This window comes from Anastrepha obliqua, chromosome 6 (genome assembly GCF_027943255.1).
Source record: "Anastrepha obliqua isolate idAnaObli1 chromosome 6, idAnaObli1_1.0, whole genome shotgun sequence".
Taxonomy (NCBI): Eukaryota; Metazoa; Arthropoda; class Insecta; order Diptera; family Tephritidae; genus Anastrepha; species Anastrepha obliqua.
Window position 1 is genome coordinate 15,327,997 of NC_072897.1, and position 24,667 is coordinate 15,352,663.

Consider the following 24,667-nt stretch of genomic DNA (forward strand, 5'->3'; position numbering starts at 1 on the left):
GAAGTTTGGTATGTTTATTTAGGTGTTCTCAGTGGCATGGGTTTCGGAGATGAATATGATATAAATTGCATTGTCGGTTAAAAATATTTTCAATTCTAGTAAGTGGCGGTATAGTCCGTTAGCATTCCACATAGCGATTATTAATTTATTGTTTATCAAGTTTAGTTACAAGCAAGGTTATGATATTCATCATGTTGGTCATTTGAGCAACTAGTTGTTTCATCATTTGTTTCAATTCTTGTAAGTCGTCTTGTTGTTGCGTCGGGTAAGTGTTAGTTGTGGGAGAATGCTGTTTATAGCTCGTTGATGAAGGCATATTTTTGGTAGGTGCTCCTGCGTACGATATTCCAGAGGTTATTTGTTTATTTGTGCCAGAGTTCTGATACTGATCTGTGGATGACGTTGGCGTTGCTGATAGTTCTTTTTTACGGACGGAGGGGAATTTTTGTATTTGTAGGGCTTTGTAGACCATGCATCCTTTAGCATTTCCCAGTGGGCTTCGCACCACCATACATAAAATGTTTTTTTATATCGCAAGAAATTTTTCATATTAAGTTTTCTTTATAGAACTCGTAAAATGTTTAAACAGTTGAATTAGTTGATTTTTTTCATTCAACATACTTTCTAAAAATGTCACAATAGCCTTTTCCGTACTTTTTTAAAATTTGATTGTGGTGGTCACCTATATACAGGTAAGGTGAAAGAGCGGATAAAAACTTGTAATTAAACTTTGATTCTTTAATTCCCATTTCAATTTTCTACGCTAAAGAAATTATGCTAAAATATTATAAATAAAGTTAAAAATGTTTTTCCAGTTCCTTGAATGCTCCAGTTTTTATTATATAATATTTTCGTCCAAAATTAATATTAACATAATACACTTACAACCACAACAGTACAACAGAAACGCTCATAAGCGGCTGTGTATTTGTTGTTGTTTTTCCCATACAGGCATTTCGTATGAGAGGAAATCATTACTCACATAAAATCTCATAGCTCAGGAACGGCTGCACCGATTTCAATCAAACTTCACACAAACCACCTCGTCAAAGATAGAAAAGAACCCTAAAATTTTTGTGTTAATCGGTATGGCAGTTCTTGAGTTATAAGATTACCAAGGAAATGTAACTTCTTTTTATATATATAGATTTTCTCGAATGCACTTATATCTTCGGCATCTAGTTCTATGAAGACGATTTTCAATTTATTCGCCCCAACATTTCCATTTTTCCCTCTCAGGTTCTATGTAAGCGGCTTTACAATTCCGGTATAGTCCTTCACAAATCTTGGATAATATCCCTATAAGCCAAGGCAGGAACGTAACGCGCGAAGAGTGTTTGAAGCTTTGTCATTTACTTTATTTGGGCATGTTCGGAAACCATTTCATGAAACCAAATTTTCCTCCGTTTTAAAACACTTTAATTTTTCCAACGAAACTATCATTCCTGCTATCTCTTAAGCTTGGGAAACTTGGTTTATCCCATTTTAATGTAATTGGCCCATGTAAACATGACAACATTTTCGTAAGTATTCACGAAATCCATCGTCGATAACTCGCTGGAAAATGCTAGGAGCATGATACCGTTAAAGGTTTTTAAATTTGTGAGTAAAAAAAGTTGAGGCATAATCCTAACTATTTATTAAACATTTTTATAAATCAGATTGACGCCATTGATTGATTTAAGTTTAAATGGCTTGTCCATGGACTTGACAATTTTTGGATGCACCCGTAGTCGTTGAAATACGTATATATGTAGCTCCTCACCATTGGTTTTTTTTTCATAATAAATGTCAAAATAAAACGTTGATTTCATTCGTGAAATTACTGTCAATATCTTCACGTCTTTCGCCAGAGTTGTAATCTCTTTCGCAAAAATCACAATCAGTTTTATATATGTACATCGCTCTCCTGAGGAGAATTCGTAATATATCCGTCCATGTTTACTTCATTAGTACTGGCCTCTATTTTAAACGGCATGTATTCGGTTGGAGAATAATTTAATAGCGTTTTTAAATATGTATTCTTTTATTTTACAACGATTTGTTTATTGTTTGACAAAGAGTAAGTATTCATTCGATGGAACTTTTTCTGCTCTACAAAACGATTTATGTTAATTGTATTTTTCAGGTATTTAATTTTTTACTAGTTTTGAGACTTAGAAATGGAATACCAAGGAGGCAAAAACTAACACTTTCGACACCTGCACTTCTTTATGTTTCATCCAGGTCAAAAAGCTGCCCGAAACATTTGAGACGTGTACGAAGAAGGTGTAATAGGTTTCTGAATTCGATGAAGAACGTCTCAAATCACTTTCTAGGGAAAACGGTCGCCAAACCAGTCATGAATTGGCGGAAAAAATGAACTGCGATCATAAAACGAATCTCAATCACCTTCATTCAATGGGATTTACTGAAGAATTGGGAGCCTAGGTGCCTCCCGCGCTCAACAAAGAAAGTCACCTTCAAATTGCTTCTCAGCATTATTGATATAATTATTGTATTTTGTTTAAATAGAAGTCTTCGGAAAAACGCTATGAACGTATTCCCCAACCCAATAGTTTACTCTTTGTGTTTAAGAAAATGGTGATCGATTGGCATGTGTTTGATGGTGATGCGATTTGGTTTTCAGATATATTTGTTATTTTGTTCTTGAAAGACATTTTTAGTTGATAAGTTAGTATGTTGCCGAATAGAAAGGATACTACTATCAGCTTCCATTCGAATTGGCCTATTGTTATGGTCTGATTAAGTACATTAATTTAGATGATTATTCAAAGGAGCCTGACCATACTGAGGTATTGTTAGGATATTCAACAGAGTTGAGTTCGACAGAGATGTGTTAGCTGAATCTGTAATATTGTTCGTGAAAACTTCCATAGCAATATAATACTCGTATGTTTATTCCTTCATAATAATTCATTGTAAAATTAGCAGCAGTGCGCCAAGCGAGGTAGGCAAACACGTCGCCCTTGAATTCTGAGAAGGATTTTATGAAATCTGAACTGGAATTTTCCAAATTGCCAGATTAGCAACAACAGTAAATACAACAGCAGCATGTTGATGCTTTAACTTTAATTAACTGGAACAGCAGCTGCAACAGCAAGTCCTACAATACCAAAACAGCAACCATTGCTTATAACCCCTTCTTCTCCCGGGAATACAATATTAACTTGTCAAAACCCTTGGAATATCAAGAACAAATCACGCAACAGAAAATTATTTTATGCAAGAACAGCTACACATCCAGAAAATCGAAGAAACCACTCCCAAATCCTCTCTATATGAACCTCCCCTAAATCAACAGCATAGTTTCTCTCTAACACCTTCAACCAGTAAATCTACTCTAGGTAATGGTTGGGTAACTATTGACCCCAAAAGCAGACCACGTGATATCCCAGGTAAGCCAAAAATATATCAAAAACAAGCAAAACTCGAGCACTATTGGCTAGGTAGCTCCGAGTCCTCTAAAAATCGTTTCTCTGCCTTGAAATTGAAGAAGGAGAAAATGAAAAACAAAAACCAAGCCACAAGAAGAAAAACTCCCGAAGCCACCTCCAATTTTTGTTGACAAAGTCAACAATATTACCTGTTTGATAAAGCTCTTAACACAAAATGCTCCTGGCTCTTACGATCTGAAGCTTATTAACAATGAGTAAGTAAATATACATTCATCCATTCCTTGAAGCCAAAAAAAAAATAGTTATCCTTATGAAGCAAAAATACACCGGATTTTATACGTATAGCCCGAAACAAGACTGAAACTTCAAGTTAATTGTCAAAAATATGCACGGATCTATTGACGGTGAAGAAATATCTCAAGAGCTAAAAGATCTCAGCCACACAGCGACAAATATACACAACATCAAGCACAGAATTGCAAAAAGGTCACGCCCAGCCCGGACAATAAAGTTATATATGAGATCAAGTCTCTATGTATTTAACTCGAAAATTGCCACACAAAAACTTACTACCACAGAAAACCCATTTGCATTAAAGATGCTGGAGCTCGATCGCTGGATTCTTAAATTGCTCACGCAAGACTAAAACAGGCGACGTCAAATGTGCCTTATGCGAAAGAAATCACAGAGCAAATTATAAAGGCTGCATGATATATAAAAATATACAGAAGTTCAGGTACCTACCAACGAGAAAAGAGAATGAGAACGCAACACCCGTCGCTCAAAATTCATCAAAGTCCATTCCTGCTACTCAAGCGCCCATACACAGCCTTAGCTCACTTTCGTATTCCCAAATTGCTAAAAATACCCCAGAAAATATAAGAGCATTCTCAGTCCCTCAGTCCAGAGAAACAGCATCGAAGTCCTCAAGTGAAATGCGAGAAATGATCGCACCTCTCAAACAAGTCTTGCAACAAGGCTCATCAATAATGAACCTACTCGTTGCCCTCACAACTCAAAAATTAAGCCACTCAAACCCATGAATATTTTTCTCTGGAACGCTAATGGGCTCTCTAAGTACATGTTGGAAATAAAACTCATTCTCCAAAATAAAACTCATTCTCCCCCATAAAAAGGCGCATGCTGGCTCTGCTATTCTCACAGAAGTTATCCAAGCCACGAACATAGTTGTGGAAAACCCGCAAGACTTCCTAGTAACCTCATCAGTTTTTAGCCCACCCAATCATGCTGTAAAATCTGAGGAATATGAAAAATTCTTCTCAACCCTTCCCTTGGCAACAGATTCCTTGCAGGGGGAGACTATTACGACAAACACCAGCAGGGCGGATATAGACTCTCTTCTCCAAAAAGATCGCGAGCTGTTAGCAGCGATAACAGAATTGAATCTCATTACAACATATTGGCTGACCGACACAAATAAAATACCCGATTTAATCGACTTTTGCAAAAGGTATTCCGGCTAGTGAAATAACCTGTAACTCATATTATGAATTTTCCTCCGACCACTCTCCCGTACAAATCACGTTGAATAAATACTCAGCTGACTCACTTGTCACATGATGTCTTTACATAAGTAGAACTGATTAGAAATACTTCTGGGCAGTTGTATCCTAGCTGTAGAGCTGCGTTCGGCAAGCAGCTTGGAAATCCACACGTTGCGTAGCGAAGCGTCACCACTCACAGATATCTCGCATAGTTAAAGAAAAATTGATAGAAAAAAGACGGGTGAGATAGCATTGGCAACCAACCAGACACCCTGGAGACATAAAAACTCTGAACTCGCTTTCACAAGAACTCAAGAAACTTCTCAAAAATTAATGTAACTCTCAACTAATCTCGATGCATCCTCTTTTTTAAGATTGCTCTCTCAAACATTTGCCCGTCCCGAGTATTTACCCCAAATGATATCGAACCCTTCCTAATTACTTCTCAAACACTTCAAGACACCCTGGAGCTCATCCACCAGATGGACCCACCCTTAAACAGATTTTCCAAAAACGTAGTGAAAAAAGCAATAAAAAAATTTAAAACCAAGAAAGCCCCGGATATGATCTCATCACTGGAGAAGTACTAAAGCAACTCCCAGCAGAAGGAATGTCTTTCCTTACGCATATATACAATGCCTCAATATTAACTGTTTTTGCTTCTTCCCAATTGAAAATTGCACCCATAAAAATGATCATTAAATCCGGAAAAAGCACCGAAAAAGTGGAATCTTATCGATCCATCAGCTTGTTGCCTATTACCTCAAAAGTTTTGGAGTTACTATTTCTCAAAAAAATTATGCCAATAATTGAAGACCGAAAATAAATCTCAAATCACCGATTCGGCATTAGAAAAACACATGTACGATCGAACAAGTACATAGACTCGTGAATAATATTCACAAAGCATTTGAACTGAAGAAGTTGCAAAACCTCTCAGGCCTTTGACCGTGTGTAGCATGGCGGCTTACTCTGAAAAATGAAGGCTACTCTACCCACAAATTATTATATCTTTATCAAATCCTACCTAAAAAATCGAAAATTTGTTGTAAAACAAACTGAATAACAATCTCAGCTCTGCGGAAGTTTAACTGGTGTACCCCAAGGCAGTATTATGGGTCCCATATTCTACTTGTTTCACACTCACAATCTACCAGTTATTGAAGAAATTCTCCTTGGAGCTTTTGCAGATGACACCGCCTTACTCGCAATTGACTCTCTCCCTGATGTCGCTTCCCCTAAACTCCAAAAAGGACTTGATGAAATAACTCAATGGCTCAAAGACTGGAAAATAAAATGAAATGAGTCAATATATGTGTATCAGTGCGGACGTTGTTTTCTAACATTCCAATATATACCATATATCTGTGCTTAAAGAAATAATAAAAATACAACAACCAGCGAAATAGACGCTTTAACCAAAATATGGCCGATCGCAATACAGTTTAAATCAACAAAAATAATCAAACTAAAGGAATAAATAAAACCAAAAAACACATAATAAGGAAACCTAAAAAAAAAAAAATACCAGTCTAAGGGTTAGACGCGATAGAAGTGAAACCTTCCGTAAAACAAACTGAGAGAGAATAAGACGAAAGCAGCATTAGGAGCGGGATAATTATAGGTTCATTATAATATTGCTATAAAGTTCATATTTTATTTTCTTCATTTTATTATTATTCATCCTCAATGTTTTCAATTTCAACAAATGATATGAGTGGCTTATGATAGATAAAATATGATACAAATGCTTTGGTTTCGATGTTGTCAAAAAAAATACCCAAACGGACCGAAGAAACAGACTTACAAATTTCTTCCATTTTCGTCTACTTGTATTCATATAAAAATTTATGTCTCTTCCCACCAAAGCTAAATGTATTAGTATATTTCTTCTTGTATTTATTCAAGGCCGAAATCCCGGCGGTACTGCAATACCGGGCCAACCCGTGGCAGAGGTGGAGCAAGCCCCTAAAACACTCCGCCCATTTCCAAAAATCAGTTTAACATTTGTTGTCCTCCGATGGAGGATGGAGGATCTATCAGATGTTAAGCTGATAAGAACTACACTTTGATCTTAGCCATAAGGCCGAGAAGCGATAACCATACACAACCAACAAACTACCTTGTCAATACATTTTCTAATAAACCTTTTGAGAATTACACGCTCACAAAAATTAATGTACGAAATATTTATACCGATTCACTTAAACTGACTTTCAGTATCTAAACCAAAAATAGAAAAGCCAACAAGCAACGGCGAGCTGTTTGATTTCATGTTCGTGCCTGTGTATGTGCATTTGTGCGTTCATATCGCCACCGTTAAAAAAATAAAACAACACGATTGCTTTCAAAGTCAAACTTGAAGTGAATCTTTTATTCTTACGTTATTTCTTTTATACCAAATTTTTGCTTACTCTATACTTAACAAATAATTGTTTATGTTTATAAATTTGTGCTTATGCTAGCTTTAAAAAGTACTTGACAAATAATTGTTTATGTTTATAAATTTGTGCTTATGCTAGCCTTAGAAAGTATTGCTTATTGTAATTCTATCCTTAACAAATAATTGTTTGTGTTTACAATAAATCTTTCACTACTGGATGAGCTTATTTCATCATCCTCTAATTTGTGCTTATGCTAGCTTTAAAAGTACTTGACAAATAATTGTTTATGTTTATAAATTTGTGCTTATGCTAGCTTTAGAAAGTATTGCTTATTGTAATTCTATCCTTAACAAATAATTGTTTATATTTACAGTAAATATTTCACTATTGGATGAGCTTATTTCATCATCCAATTAGTGCTTATGCAAGCTTTAAGAAATATTGCTTACTCTAACTTTTTATATATATTTGCCGTTATGCGGCTTACCAGAGTAGGGTATTAATTCCCCCTCCTCTAAATCGAAGCGTCCCGTCTTCGAATATATATCGGTGATATTCTGAATCGTCAAATCAATATCACTCATTAACATTTCTTTTATATTTTTACTTTTTATTGCTTTTTTGACATATATTTTCTTTATTAATTTATAAACTGTATAAAAAGACAATGACACTATCAATACTGTGGTAAGTGACCACCAAATCGGTTTTCTTTGAATTTCCTGTTTTATTTTATTTAATACATTCGAATTTTCAACTTTTAAGTATTCATTTGTAGATTCAACATATTCAGTTATTTCAAAGTTATTAATATAATTAATTTTTACATAATTCCAAATTTTTTCATCAATATTTTCATATGTAACATTATCAATTATAGTATAATTCTTAAAAACTATTAAATAAACTCCATCTAATGTGCGTTCATCAATTACATGCGTTCCAGAAACTAATATGGCCCCCTGTTTTATTTCTTCTATTTCTTTATTTTTCTCTTTTAATTTTTTGCATTTGGTTCTTGCTTTATTCAAAATTTTCGACAAACAAGATTTCCTTTCTTCAATTTTACAGTATGTATTTTTTATTTCTTCTTTACATTCTTTTACATTTACATAATCATTTCCACACTTCGCTATTTGATCCTCAATTATCAATTTACCATCTCTCTGCGCTATAGCCCGAACTTCATAAAATTTACAATCATACGATACCTTGGGATATTTTATATATATTACAATTAATTCTTTATTTTGAATTACTTTAAACTGTGAATCATCTATTAAATCTGTAATCGTTATTCGTCCGTGTTCATGTCGTGTTATATTTCTTATCTCATCAATGTGCAGAATAGCTGGATTCAAAATTCCTACCTTTGCCAAAGTTATAGTTTGTATTAAATTCTGTAATTCATTAATGATATAACTATTCCTACGCTTACTCATCATTCTAATATGTGCATTTCCTTGTAATTCTTTAACCCTCTCAGTTAAATGCGTAATAGCTTTAAACATCTGTGAATTTGTGGTATACTGTTTATTACTATTTTCCACTAATTCATTTAATTTATTGGTTATTAATACTAAATCATCATGATCCGGTGTTCCTGCTATCCATTTCCACAATGTTCCCAACTCATTAATACCTCTTGTAAATCTATGATCCTTTTCCTGCAATTGCTCTATTAATGTCTCCATTAATTCTATTTCCAATTCGTATTCAATTTCATTTCAAAATCACTACGCATTGTCTTACTTCCATTTACATGAATATATTCATTCCTATTGTACATTTGTTGTTTCATTTCTTCCAATAAACTCGCAAAATAAGTTATATTTGCAATGTGAAAAATATCCCCATAATCTTCATATAATAAAACATCTCCGTCTTCTATTAAAACATAGTCTTCCCTTGTATAATCAATAACGTCCGTCATCCCGAAAGATATGAATGCTGCAAATAGCACCAATCTCATTCTGTAAATATTAAGATTTAATATTATCCTTGTGAATTATTCTGTCACGTTTCTGAATTATTATTTTATTTCCCTTATCTTCTTTTACTTTTTGTCTCCTATATTTCGGTCTTAATTTATTCCTTTCACCTATAACTTTCTCATATACTGTCTGACATGGAGTATAATTTTTTTCTTTTCGTCTTTTATTATGTACCTTCAACATAACTTCCTGTGCCGATTTTAATTTATCTTTTATATTTGCATGTGGTTTTTTATTGTAAAGCACCTCATACGGTTTTTCTTTAATTGTCGAATGAATAGTTTTATTGTATTGTTGAGCTGCTCTAATAATGGATTCTAAATCACTTATTAAATTCAATTCCTCCTTTAAACATCTTCCTATTTCAATGAGAGTAGAATGCACTCTTTCTACCTGACCATTAGTTACTGAATGTCTTGGATCGCAATAATATATTTCAATATTACATCTATTAGCAAATGATCTAAATTGAGCCGATGCAAAACTTGGTTCATTGTCCACTGTAATTCTCTTTACTTCCGGAAATACCTGTAAAGCTTCCAAAATCTTTTCGATTAAATTTGTCTTATCTTCAATATGCTTAACTATCAAGAACTTAGAATAAGAGTCAATCAAAGTTAAAAATTTCAGTTTTTGAGCGTAAAAAATGTCAATATGAATTTGTTCACCTTCTTTCTCTGGAATTGGTGCCCTTCCAATTGGTACCTTTTTGGGTTGTCTATCGTATTTATTCTTATTACATATCTGACAATTTCTAACATATTGCTTAAATTGCTTCACCATTTGGGGCCCATAGTATTGCTCCCTGATCTGTGCCAAATTTTCCCTATAATTTCTATGTGCTCTACCATGTGTTTGCTCTATAATATTACCTGGTCCTCTCTATTCGTGACATCAATTGGAAAACACTTCACACGTACAAAATATTCCTGTAACCAATTTTGGATTTAATTGTTCAGAAAGAACAGGTATTATATTTTCTGGTTTATCATATTCTATTAAAAATCTAGTGTTACCGAAGATTAAAACTCTTTCTTGGGTGGTAATTTTTGCACCTTGATTTATTAATATTTGCTGTTTAAAGTGATTCAATGGCTTGTTAGTTTCCCTAATTGAAATTTCATCACTACTCTCGGCTGAATGCTGTGTATTCGCAAATGAATCCTCCGATTCTGAAATTTCATTATTCGATTCTGTTAAATTATTTAACTGCTGTCTCGATAGTGCATCTGCTACAACATTTGTTGCTCCGGGTTTATAGATTATTCTTGGCGAAAATTCTTCAATAAATGCCCTCCATCTTTTCATTTTAACATTAGGGTTTCTTTCAGATATCGCAAACGATAGCGGTTGGTGGTCCGTATAAATTTCTAAATCTTTTACAGCATAAAGGTAATGTCGCAATGTTTTCAATGCCCAAACAATAGCATAAAGCTCCTTTTCGTTAGTTGCATAATTCTGCTCGGTTGAATTCAAGGTCTTTGAAATAAATGTTATGGGTTTTCCTCGTTGTGATAATATAGCCCCCACAGCTACATTTGAAGCGTCGGTATTTAAAATTAATTTTTCATTAAAATCAGGTTGCGATAATTCAATGCATTGGCATAATACATCCTTTAACCTTTCACAAGCGGCTATACCTTCTTGGTCAAGATCAATCCTTGTCTTTTTTGATACATGCTGCGATACTCCTCCATTTTTTCCTTTTAAGTGCTTTGTCAATGGCTTAGCTATTGTAGCGTAATCTTGAATAAATTTTCTGTAATATCCTGTTAATCCCAAAAAACCCCTTAATTGTCGTAAAGTTTTAGGTATGGGATAATTTTTTATCGCTTCCACTTTTTTTGGGTCTGTTTTAATAACCTTATGAGATACTACGTATCCCAGAAATTCAACTTCTGTTTCTATAAACCTTGATTTTTCAAGAGATATTTTCATATGAGCTTCCCTTAATCTTTCAACTATTTGTTTTAACTGCTGAATATGTTCTGTCAATGTCTTCGAAAATATTATAATATCATCGATATACACTTGGCAAAATTTACCGATATATTCACGTAAAATATCATTCATTGCTCTCTGAAATATACTAGGGGCATTCCCTAGCCCAAATGGCATCCGTAAGTACTCATATTTCCCGTTATTAACTGAGAAAGCCGTTTTTTCAATATCACCTTCCAGCATTAAAATCTGATGAAATCCTGACTCTAAATCAATTGTTGAAAAATATTTGGATTCCCCCAAATTTGAAAGTATCACCTCAGGATTAGGCATGGGGTATCTATCTGATATTGTTTTTTCAGTTAATTTTTTAAAATCTATGACCAACCTTAGTTTAGGACTTCCATCCTCGTTAATTCCCTTTTTCGGAACCACCCAAACAGGAGAATTATAAGGACTTTTGCTATTCCTTATTATACCCTTTCTTAGTAAATTTCCAATTTCCTCATTAACAAAATTATTTACAGACACAGGATACGGATACTGCTTCGACCATATGGGTTTGTCATCCTCAGTTCTAATTTCCGCTTTTATGTCTGTCCTGAAAGGCAAATCCATGTCAATGTTGTTATGTGTTTCCTTTATAATTCTAATAATATCCTCTCTCAATAGAGGAATATTAAAACCTTCACTTTCACCAATATTTTTTTTATATTTCTTAGAAAATTTATTCCTCATTTCCAAATTTTCAACTTCAAAATTATTTAACATATTGCGGGATAGATCTTCAGCGGGCGCTTTAGAGGTTTCTTCCTCCAAAGTTAATTCTTTATTTGTTTTATGCTGGTATGACTCATCAGCTGGCGTCATAAGACAATTTTGTCCCATGATAACTTTTGTATTTCCAAAGCATTCCTTCTTTGAATTTTCATTTTTTTCTTTTATATTGCCGGTATTACCTTCGGCGGGCGCTTTAGGACTTCCGTGTCCCAAAGATTTAACTTTTGTATTTCCAAAGCATTCCTTCTTTGAATTTTCATTTTTTTCTTTTATATTGCCGGTATTACCTTCTGCGGGCGCTTTAGGACTTCTGTGTCCCAAAGATTTTACTTTTGTTCCTGATTTTCCTATACAACTATCCTCATTGTTACTTAAAAACCGTAATTTTTCTGAATATTCGTTCCCATAATTAATTAACTCCTTTTCCATATCAATCTTAGCTCTAACTAGTGTAACTTGAAGTGAACGGACGTGTTTATAAATCGCTCTGCGAAATAGCTACCAAATCCCGGTAAAATATCCGCATATTTGATAAATTAACGAGATAGTGACTCTAAATATCAAAAGTGCCAAACTAATTCGCTAAGTTGCGCTTTGTGACATTCAACTACCATTCCAAACCAAAAAACAAAACAAAAAAAAAAAAAAAAAAACATAAATAACTAAACTAGTGCATATTTGCAAATGAGTGTCCAACGCTCTCCTCCGTGCGAGCGTAGGCGCTCTCACAGTGTAAACAATTTGTTAAATAATCAACCGCTTGCGGTCCGACCAAATGCCGTACTCTCGCACGCGAATAAGCCTAACAAAGAAAGTGATCAAATCCACACTCCTCCTATAACTGAAAATGTTCTAGCTGCTCTACTAACATCTTCAACAAAGACCACCACCACAGCAACATCCTCCGCAACAACAGCTACTCTTGCTCTCGCAACACTCACAACAAACACCAGCACGACACGACAGCCTCAGCAATAACAACCACGGTATCATCATCAGCGACTAACGCAAAGTCCATTATGTGCACGACACTAAAAACATCTATTGCTGAGCAACCCAACAACTCAAAGAAAAGCCAAAAACCCAAGCGTTTACGCAGTTCTCCAGAAAAAGCAGAAATAAATGCAAACAAGAAAACAAGGAAATTGTCCTCAAAACAACAACAGCTCATATATTGGCTGAGTAAACCACCGTCAGAGAATAGATTTGATATACTGGATCAAGAGAACGAATTAGAAGAGAATGAAAAAGAAGAGACGCAAACTCTTAGTTCAATAACAACAAAGCCCAAAGCCACCACCAATCTATGTACAAAAAGTCCAAGTATTAGGCACTCTTATCAAAGCTCTTAATGAATGTATACAAAATAACTATGAACTAAAAGTACTTAAGAACAATGAAATAAAGATACAAACGAAGGAATCAACGCATTATTCAGCAACAATAAAACTACTTAAAGAACGAAATACTCAATACTATACATTCCGACCAAAGGAAGAAAAAGTGTTTAAAGTAATTCTGCGCAATATGCATCATTCTACAGACATAAATGACATTAAATCTGAACTCGCTGATTACGGTCATGATGTAACAAATATTTTCAACATCCTCAAAAGCGACTCAAAACAACCTCTACCTTTATTCTCACTGGAAATCAAAACAAATACTAACAACAAAGATATATACAATATAACAAATCTATTGCATTGTAAGGTAAAATTCGAGCCCCCACGTCAAATAAGGTCTCTTCCACAATGTCTCAACTGCCAAAAATATGGGCATACTAGAAACTATTGCACAAAAAATCCAATCTGTGTAAAGTGTGCAGGCCCGCATAAAAATGCGCACTCTGTGGCGAAAAACACACAGCCAATTATAAAGGATGTATGGTATACAAATCACTGAGGGTGCAACGTTTTCCAGCTTTACGCAAAAAGGAATTCCAGACTCCGATACTGAAGCCGCCGCAACAAGAAAACACAGTCGAACCCGCTAGAATCGGATTATCAACCTATGCACAAGTAGCAGCACAAGCTACAAATAATAACACAGGTATGCCTAACCCTCAAAATGATGATATTCAAGAACTTAAAAAAATGATGAGCCAGCTCATCAATCAAATGACTAACATGATGAATATAATCACACTACTGGTCACCAAATTCGATGGACAAGCAAAATAAAATGACAATAGCCTTATGGAATGCAAACGGACTAAATCAACATATTCTTGAAACTAAAACTTTTATTGACCAATACAACATTGACATACTATTGGTGTCAGAAACTCATTTTAATGACAAAAGCTACGTTAGTATTCCCGGCTACAAAATAATATGCACCAATCACCCTGACAACAGAGCATACGGCGGAACAGCTATTATACTGAAACAAAATATTACGTTTAACAAAATGGAAGAATATCAAATGGACCATCTGCAAGCAACGACGATACAAATAAATGACACTCTAGGCCAGCTTACCATATCAGTTGCTTACTGCCCTCCGAAACACAACAACAAAACAACACAATACGCTAACTACCTTGAAACACTTGGAAGTATATTAGATTTATTGCCGGAGGAGATGATAACGCAAAAAATATGATGTGGGGTTCAAGATTAGCAAACACGAAAGGAAAAGCATTACTTGACGCCATCAGAGCGCGTAATTGTAATTATATAAGTACAGAGAACCCACTTACTGCCCCTCTGACATTAAGAAAGTACCTGACTTACTTGACTTTTTTATCATGAAATCAATTAATCCAATCTTGTCTTCAGCTCTCCTCTGATCACTTGCCAATTATACTAAGAACCCAACAACCACCGCAACAAAACTTAAATCCACCACTTTATAATCATCGTACAGACTGGAATGCGTTTACTGAGCTTTTGGAATCATATTTAGACACAAAAGTATCTTTGAAAACAGGCGATCAAATTGAGACAGCTATAGCTTTTTTTAACGACAAAACTATTAAGGCAGTTAGTAAATCTACACCCTCTCCACCAACTAAAGTAAAAAATGACTACATACCTGATACGATAAAAAAGAAACTAAAACAAAAGAGAAAGCTAAGGAAGAAATGGCAGACAACAAGATTTCCAGACGACAAGAAAAAGCTAAACAAATTGGGAAAAGATATAAGAGACCTACTTCAAAAGGAAAAAGACAAACAACTTAGCAATTATCTAAAAAATATTGACGCTACAAAATCCTCAAACTACACACTTTGGAAGGCGACGAAAAAAGTGGTGGGCGCCACAATACATTTACCACCAATAAAAACAACTAAAGAGAAATGGGCCCGAACCTCTTCAGAAAAAGCAACGGTCTTAGCTCAACATTTTAAAGATACTTTTGAAAATAATAATAACGACATAAATCTTACTTATGCAGCAAACGAGAATAAGCAGCAAATTAAAAAAATCACACTTACGGAGATAAAACAATTAATAAAAACTCTAAAGAACAATAAATCGCCTGGATACGATCAAATTTCGGGAACAATTATGAAGCATATGCCTGACAAGGCAATAATTTATCTAAGAAATATTTTCAACGCTGCTATAAGTCTCAAATATTTCCCTAGTACCTGGAAAGTAGCTGAAATTATAGCGATCCCGAAACCTAACAAAAACGCTACACTAGCGACATCATATCGACCAATCAGTCTACTACCGACAATATCAACAATTTTCGAGAAAATATTATTTGACCAGATAAATCCTATTATAACAAGCTGAATCTGATACCCCAACACCAATTTGGATTTAGGAAAAACCACTCAACAATCCAACAGATTCATAGAGTAGTTCACAAAATTAATGATGACCTGAATAAAAAAAGAGTGTGCATGTCCATATACCTCGACGTAGCTAAAGCTTTTGACAAAGTGTGGCACTCTGGGTTACTCCATAAATTAAAAACACAACTACCTAATGACTTTTACCTTATGCTTAGAGTTACATCAAAGACAGGAATTTTTATGTTAAATACAACGACGCATGTTGCGACATTCAACCTATGAACGCAGGCATTCCCCAATGCAGTGTCTTAGGACCAACATTGTATCTATTGTACACGGCTGATCTACCGGAACCGAAGTCAGAAAACAGCATGATTGCAACATTTGCGGATGACACAGTCCTCATGGTATCTCATAAAGATATAAAAGTCGCAAAACAAAATTTACAAAACGAATTAAATGTGACATTAAACTGGTTCAAAAAATGGAACATCGAAATTAACGCTGACAAAACAATACAAGTAAACTACACAAACCGAAGGACAACCATTGAACCAGTTAGCGTTGGTAATTCTGACGTGAATATTGACACCAAAGCGAAATACCTGGGTATTACGACCGACTCGAAATTAAACTGGCAGGAGCATATAAAGAAAAAGCGAAATGAAGTTAAAAATCGTTTTAAGAAATTGTACTGGCTACTTGGACCTCAGTCCAATCTATCATTGCAAAATAAAGTACTTATTTATCGAACGATAATTGCTCCAATCTGGAAATATGGAATTGAGATTTGGGGCACTGCTGCAAAAAGTAATCTAAGTATACTTCAACGAGTCCAGTCTAAAATACTTAGGACCGTAACTAATGCACCTTGGTACATACCTAACGCAGATATTCATCGCGACCTTGACATCGATACTATTGATGAAACAATACAAAGCGCTAGCAGAAGACACATAAATAGATTATTAACGCACACAAATCCTATGATGAGAAGACTACCAAATAAAGAAAAATCTACCCAAAGTCGGCTTAACCGTCAAACACCAACAGATCTTGCAAAATACATGTAATCAATTGTCAACTAATCGTATATGTCATTGTTAACCACTTGTTTTTAAATAATATGTATATATTTCTTCTAAATGAGCTTGGGGGCATTGGCCCTTCAATATCACTCTCATTCCATCTTTTTGTAAATCAAATTACTTATTGTCTAACGACAGGTGTAATATTTTATGGAAGAAATAAAAAAAAAAAAAAAAAAAAAAAAAAAAAAAAAAAAAAAAAAAAAATCTTCTTCAAGAAATTCCTATCCTATCAAGAAATCACTTTCTAAATTATCTATTTCATAAAATCTTTCCATACATCCCAATAGATGTACGTTATGAAACAAATCAATGACGGTCGAACCATGAATAGTCCTTACCCTCTTCTTAATTGCTAATACCTGTCCATTGTCATACACTCCCTTTCTAATATAACAACTAGTAGCACTGGTATCTATTAGTATCCTCATTACTTTTCCGGTTTGCAGATCTGTCCGGAATATGTAGGGCAGGTGGAAGTTTGACCTAAAAAATGATTTTCACTAATATTATTGATTCTCTGAGCCTTTGCAGGTGGTTGACCACTAAAGTTTGTATTATCATTTCTTTTTATCGGTGGATTAAACCTATTTCCAGAGAAAGCATTACCCTGTTGTGATCTTGCAAACATCCCTCGTTGCACCACAGGAGCATTACAAGATGAAGTATCCATGAGTTCTGGCTTTGTTAAATTTACATTTGTATTCTGTCTTACTTGTGGATATCTCAAATTATTTTGGAACACCATTTTTTTATCACCTCTAAAATTATTTTGATAATTTCCATTATCATTACTTCCTTGGTTTCGAGCTCTAGAAAAATGCAATGCGAATTCTGATCGCATTTGGTTTGATTGAAGCTCCTGAGCCTTAGCCAAAGCGTTTGGCAAATCGACTGGAGCCAATGTGAAAAGTATCTGGTTAAGTGGAGGACGTAAACCGGTAATAAATGTCCTCAAAGCAGTTTCACGATTCTTAATATTAAGTTGGTTTGTTATTTCTGAATTAGTACCATGCGTCATTATGGTCTTATTAATTAATAAAGTTAATTTACGGTTTACTTCATTATAATAATCTATTAGGGATTTTGATCCTTGTCTTAAAATACTCATCTCTTGATCAATTACATGAATTGGTCGTCTGTCAGCATATGCAAAGTCCAATCTAGCAAATATGGCCTCTAAATTCAATACAGTCCCATGATTAGTCAAAATATCATTCGCATCTCCTACAATTTTATTTCTTAATATAGTTAGTGCGCCAAAGTATCTTCTGCTACCTTCAATATACAAACTCATAGAATTTTTTGCAGCCTCTCTCCAACTAACATATGATTTACCTGAAAACACGGGCAAAGATCGAATTATATCCAAGGTTTCATTACACATTAATGCATCGTCAATAGTCTGAGTCCGATACTCAGTTACCTGAGAAGCTGTGGTCAGAGCCCTAATTTGGTTATTGAGTTGACCTATTTCAATACGTAAGTTTGCGGTGTGAGTAGCTATTAATATATCTTCCGCAGATAAATTATTCACTGCCATTCTTGCAAATCTAACTATTATATCGTCCAGTGTATAAATAAAAAAATCTTGATAAATCTTTCACTCAATTACACTTTTTCACTATCTTCTTATTTAAATGTGGGCACTTAGACTCTTTGTGATTATTGCCACAGTAACTGCAATAATACAGACGCACGTATTTAGGGGTACTTGAACTATTTCCCATTTACCATATTTCTACGGGTTTCTTTTCTTATTATTATGATAAATTAACTTACATTAATATACTCCTGATTCTGGTGTCGTCCTTTGCTGGTACTTAGATTCTTTGATTGTTGCTTTTCTGTTCCTTCCTTACTGCTTTGTAGTCCTGTGAGAATTTTCTACTGCTTTGTGGTCCTGCGAGAATTTTCTTCTGTTTTGTGGTCCTGCGAGATTTTTCTACTGCATTATGGTCCTGCGAGATTTTTCTACTGCTTTGTGGTCCTGCGAGAATTTTCTTCTGCTTTGTGGTCCAGCGAGAATTTTCTTCTGCTTCAACTTTGTTGTTTTTTTTTCTTTTTAAATTTCTCGAAAATTTTTATTATTTATAAATTTTTTTTTTTTCGCCCAATTCATGGGGTACTTTTCTTCAAAATGTGTTATTTGTTTTTTCGCCCGATTCGTGGGGTACTTATTGTATTATCACCGACCGTATGCCCTCTCGCACGAGGTATTTGCTTACGGTTGATGCTCCTGGCAGGATCGCCAATTAAAGTTATAACGCGGGTGAGCGTTAAAAAAATAAAACAACACGATTGCTTTCAAAGTCAAACTTGAAGTGAATCTTTTATTCTTACGTTATTTCTTTTATACCAAATTTTTGCTTACTCTATACTTAACAAATAATTGTTTGTGTTTACAATAAATCTTTCACTACTGGATGAGCTTATTTCATCATCCTCTAATTTGTGCTTATGCTAGCTTTAAAAGTACTTGACAAATAATTGTTTATGTTTATAAATTTGTGCTTATGCTAGCTTTAAAAAGTACTTGACAAATAATTGTTTATGTTTATAAATTTGTGCTTATGCTAGCTTTAGAAAGTATTGCTTATTGTAATTCTATCCTTAACAAATAATTGTTTATATTTACAGTAAATATTTCACTATTGGATGAGCTTATTTCATCATCCGATTAGTGCTTATGCAAGCTTTAAGAAATATTGCTTACTCTAGATTTTTGTATATATTTGCCGTTATGCGGCTTACCAGAGTAGGGTATTAACTTGCATGACTACCAGCCTTGGCTGAGCACAGTAAGAAAATGTATTCGAGCGTATATATGTATGTATGTACGTTAGTGTGTTTGTACGATTGTGCTCTGCGCTCAGCTTTGTGTCGATTTTACTGTGCGCTGCGCAGGTTGGGGTATTCTTGCAGAATGTAAAGATGATTCACACACTGTCGACCGACTGGGTATAGTTGTCACAAGTGATGATATGTATAATTTTTATATGAAAAATCAAGGCGAATCTATTGAAGGTGGTAGCAATAACACAGCTGATTTGTTATATTTTTCTTCCGCCGTGTACATTTGGATGTCAACACAAAATTGAATTACGAAACGTTTTACTTAGCTTAGTGTATGAATTCACCATGGAAAAAATTCAATTTTCTTCTATAATAAATTTAAATAAAAAAAACTGTTTTAAATAAATAATCAGAAATGTCCTACAATGCAAATTTCAAAAAAAAAAAAAATTCCATTTTCGTCTACTTGTATTCATATAAAAATTTATGTCTCTTCCCACCAAAGCTAAATGTATTAGTATATTTCTTCTTGTATTTATTCAAGGCCGAAATCCCGGTGGGTACTGCAATACCGGGCCAACCCGTGGCAGAGGTGGAGCAAGCCCCTAAAACACTCCGCCCATTTCCAAAAATCAGTTTAACATTTGTTGTCCTCCGATGGAGGATGGAGGATCTATCAGATGTTAAGCTGATAAGAACTACACTTTGATCTTAGCCATAAGGCCGAGAAGCCATAACCATACACAACCAACAAACTACCTTGTCAATACATTTTCCAATAAACCTTTTGAGAATTACACGTTCACAAAAATTAATGTACGAAATATTTATACCGATTCACTTAAACTGACTTTCAGTATCTAAACCAAAAATAGAAAAGCCAAAAAACTGTTTTCAATAAATAATCAGAAATGTCCTACAATGCAAATTTCAAAAAAAAAAAATTTTTTTCTTGTGATTCGAACCAAGAATTTTGGATCGGAAGCTCACATTGCTAACCGCTCGGCTATCGCGCCATGCCGTCGGCGCTGGCCTAAAAGTTATTTAGTTCGTCGCTACGTTTATATGTAATATTCGTAGCCAAGAAGGTCGCTTTTTTCGTTTCACTTTTTCTCAAATCACTCCCAACGATTCTAAAGAAGTTTTCACTTCAAAAAATAAGTTTCTCCTATTATGCCATATCATAATGGAAAGAATAATGAGATGGCGCCTATCGTGGTACCGTTACGTTGCTCTCAGCGAATTTGACAATGAGTCACGTCGTCTTAGCACCAGTATGGCCTGATTACCATTTTCGTAACTTGATTTAGCTTTTTTATTTAGTTTCGGAGTTTTAGTTCTTTCTTCATGACATTTTTCTAACTTGTTCTAATTAATATGTAATGTTTATAGTTATGTAAGATATAAGCTTTTTAATAATTGCTTCAATAATTCACTCAGTTTTATTTAGCTTTACTTTTTTTTAACATCTGGTCGCATTGCCCCCGATTGCGGTTATAGTGAATTACTTAAAGCATATTGTATGCGTGACAATGAATATGCGTTTTTTTTTAATAAATGTGTTAGGGTTATGTACAATTTAATTTATGAGTTTTTTGTTAAGAGAACAATTTTTTTGCTACATTTGAGGTTATGTAACAAGATAAGGTACCCTTTTTGTAAAAATGTCATTATGGTTTCTTCAGTATTTTATGGTATTTTATTGCTTATTTTTACTGTGAATACACCTCTTGATGTCCACTAAGGATTTAGGACCGGAAGAAACGATTACATCTCTATGGTTTTAATTCGGATTCAGAAAATTCAAACGTTTTTTAAAATGTGTAAAAAGTTTTTTAATGTTAAGAAGAGTTGAGAGAAAAAGATCTAATATTTTCGCGTAACTCCAAAATTTTTTTTTTTTTTTTTTTTTTTTTTTTTTTTTTGCCTCCTTTATTAATTACACCTGTCGTATGACACTAAGTAATTCTTTCTGCAGCTTGGATTTTATAACATTAATCATTATCAATATTACATTTGGGTTAAGTTGTTGTGTGAGTTTACAAGTGTAGGTATGTGCATAGCTTTAAATTATTCTAGTTATCAGCTGAGTTGGGGTTGGTCGTTTGAGCCGCCTAGAGTTTGCCCTTTCTGCTGTTGGGAGTTGTCGCATGTCATTATTGGAATGGTTCATTAAACGGACAATATGATTTGTGCTGCGTTTGCGGATGATTTCTGCTATTGTTTCGATGTTGAGATCGCGATGAATGTCTTCGTTTGGGATGTACCAAGGTGCATTGGTTATAGTTCTGAGTATTTTTGATTGTAGTCGTTGAATAATGTTAATGTTACTTTTGCTTGCAGTACCCCAGATTTCTATGCCGTATGCCCAGATTGGCACAATCACAGTTTTGTATATAAGTATTTTATTCAGCAATGACAGTTTCGAACGCCTGCCAAGTAGCCAATATAGTTGTCGGAATCTGTTTTTTACCTCATTTCTTTTCATCGTAATATGTTCTTTCCATAGAAGTTTGGAGTCAATAGTCATTCCAAGGTATTTTGCTTTGGTGTCTATTGGGATTTGTGAGTGGTTTATTGTCAGATTCTTGTGTCTTACTTTCTTGTTGGAATAAACTACATGAATTGTTTTGCCGCTATTGATTTGTATACCCCAAGCATTAAACCATGTTAGTGTTTTGTTCAAAATTTGTTGTAACTTGTTTGTTGCTGCTTCTAAGGTTTTATGAGTTGCCAATAGGACAGTGTCATCTGCAAAAGTTGCTATCATGTCGATACTTGCAGGCAGGGGAATATCAGCTGTGTACAGCACATATAGTACAGGCCCTAGTACACTGCCCTGAGGTACACCGGCTTCCATGAGTTGAATATTAGAGTATTTGTCTCTATATTTCACATAAAAGAATCTGTTTGCTAAATAGCTTTTCATTAACAAATAGTAGTCGAGTGGAAGATACTGTTTAAGTTTAAATATTAAACCCTTGTGCCACACGCTGTCGAAAGCTTTCGCTACATCAAGATACACAGCAACACATGTATTTCTTTTGTCAATTTCTGATAATATTTTATTTGTTACTCTATGTACCTGTTCTATTGTTGAGTGTTTTTTACGAAATCCAAATTGGTGTGAGGGAAATAAGTTTCGCGCCTGTAGAATGGGGTCAAGGCGGTCAAGTATAAGCTTCTCAAAAAGTTTAGATAATGATGGTAATAAACTAATTGGTCTGTATGAAGAAGCTTCAGAGGCATCTTTATTGGGTTTGGGTATTGCGATGATTTCAGCAACCTTCCAAGGCAGTGGAAAATACTTCATTCGTAATGCTGAGTTAAATACATTTCTTAAGTACAGAGTTGCTTTGTCAGGTAACTCCTTTAGAATCCTTCCTGTGATTCCGTCATATCCTGGGGATTTATTTACGTCAATTTTTGTCTCAATTGCTATACGAATTTCTTTTGAAGTTATTTTCTTGATTGGTATGTTTATGTTATTTGTGAGGTGGGCATGAAATTCAGAATTGTCAATGTCTTGGTTGTTATGTTGATTTGTAAATGTTTTTTTAAAATGATCAGCGAGTATATTTGCTTTTTCTTTTGGTGTTTTCGCCCAAGAATTTGTACTTGTCCTTAGAGGGGGTTGGTGCATAACTGCGTTTTCGATTTTTTTGCAGGCCTTCCATAGTGTATAGTTTGTAGCTCTAGTAGCTCCCAGTGATGCGATATATTTTTCAAATTTTTCGTCCTTGTCCACTTTTAATATATCTTTAATTTCTTTTGTTGCTGTATTCAGCCTTTTTTTGATATCTGGTGAGCGTGTAGATTGCCATTGTTGCCTTAGTTTTCGTTTTTCTCTGATTTTTTCCAAGATTTTATGGGGCAATTTGTGTTTGTTGTTACTCATCTTGATTATAGGTGTGGAAGTTGTTGTTGCATACACTATACTGTCATTGAAGTATGCGATTGCGGAGTCTATTTCTTTTTCGCTCTTTAGGGGGACTTTTATGTTAAGGCTTTGCTCCATAATTTCACGAAAATAGTTCCAGTTCGTATAATTATTGTAAAATTTATGTGTCTTGTAGTTTAGGATGGGACTGGTTTCATAGCTTAAGAATATTGGAGAGTGGTCAGATGAGAGGTCAAAGCTTGGATTTATTTCCAGTTGCTCACTTTTAATATCTTTCGTAATATAAAAGTCAATTAAATCAGGTCGCTTCCGCATATCAGTTGGCCAGTAAGTTGGTTCTCCAGAGCTTAAAAAGTCACTTTTATTTTCTATTATTGCATCGTAAAGATTTTTTCCTTTCGTGTTTGTTATTCTGGATCCCCATAAGGTATTCTTTGCATTGAAGTCTCCGCCTGCAATAAAACGGCCTCCAAGAGTTTTAAGAAAGTCAAAGTATAGTATCTTAGAATTTTTATGTTTAGGGGGGCAGTATATGGCAGAAAGGGTTAAATGACCACTAAAGTCCTCAATTTGTATAGATGTCGCTTGCAAGTAGTCCTGTCTATAATGGTTCACATCAATGCATTTAATGTCTTTATTTATAATTACTGCCGTTCCACCATGTGCCTTGTCATCAGGGTGATTGGTGTGATAAATAGTATAGTTAGGAATGTTTAAATAATTTTTATCTGTGAAATGTGTTTCAGATATTAGAGCTGCGTCTATGTTATTGTTTTTTAGGAATGTTTTTAGTTCCAGTGCATGTTGGCTTAGACCGTTAGCGTTCCAAAGGACAATTCTTAATTTATCTTGTTCGTTCATTAAATTTAGCGCAAAGTAACGTGATCTCTCCAAAATGAGAAAAAAATTAAACTTGCACTTTCGAAATATCAAATTTTATACAAATCAACAAATTTTTATTAGCACTAAAACCTTCTCAGAGTGGCCTTTTTTAACTTTCTTTTGTTTATTAATAATTATTAATTAATTAATTAAATAATTATTTTTCTTTTTAACTTACAGTTTCGATAGCTTTAAATAAACAAAAGAAGCAAAAGCTAAACTTAAAAGTTTTCGCATATTGGTTATA

At 34.3% G+C, this 24,667-nt stretch overlaps 2 non-coding genes across 2 annotated transcripts; both read right to left on the reverse strand.

Annotated features, from left to right (window-relative positions):
- Positions 1-6,802: 6,802 nt before the first annotated feature.
- On the reverse strand, positions 6,803-7,001 carry LOC129251100 (U2 spliceosomal RNA). Its single transcript, XR_008582913.1, has one exon. It is a non-coding gene; the product is annotated as a U2 spliceosomal RNA (small nuclear RNA).
- A 13,171-nt stretch (positions 7,002-20,172) lies between these two features.
- LOC129251101 (U2 spliceosomal RNA) lies at positions 20,173-20,372 on the reverse strand. The gene has a single exon (XR_008582914.1). It is a non-coding gene; the product is annotated as a U2 spliceosomal RNA (small nuclear RNA).
- Positions 20,373-24,667: the final 4,295 nt, after the last annotated feature.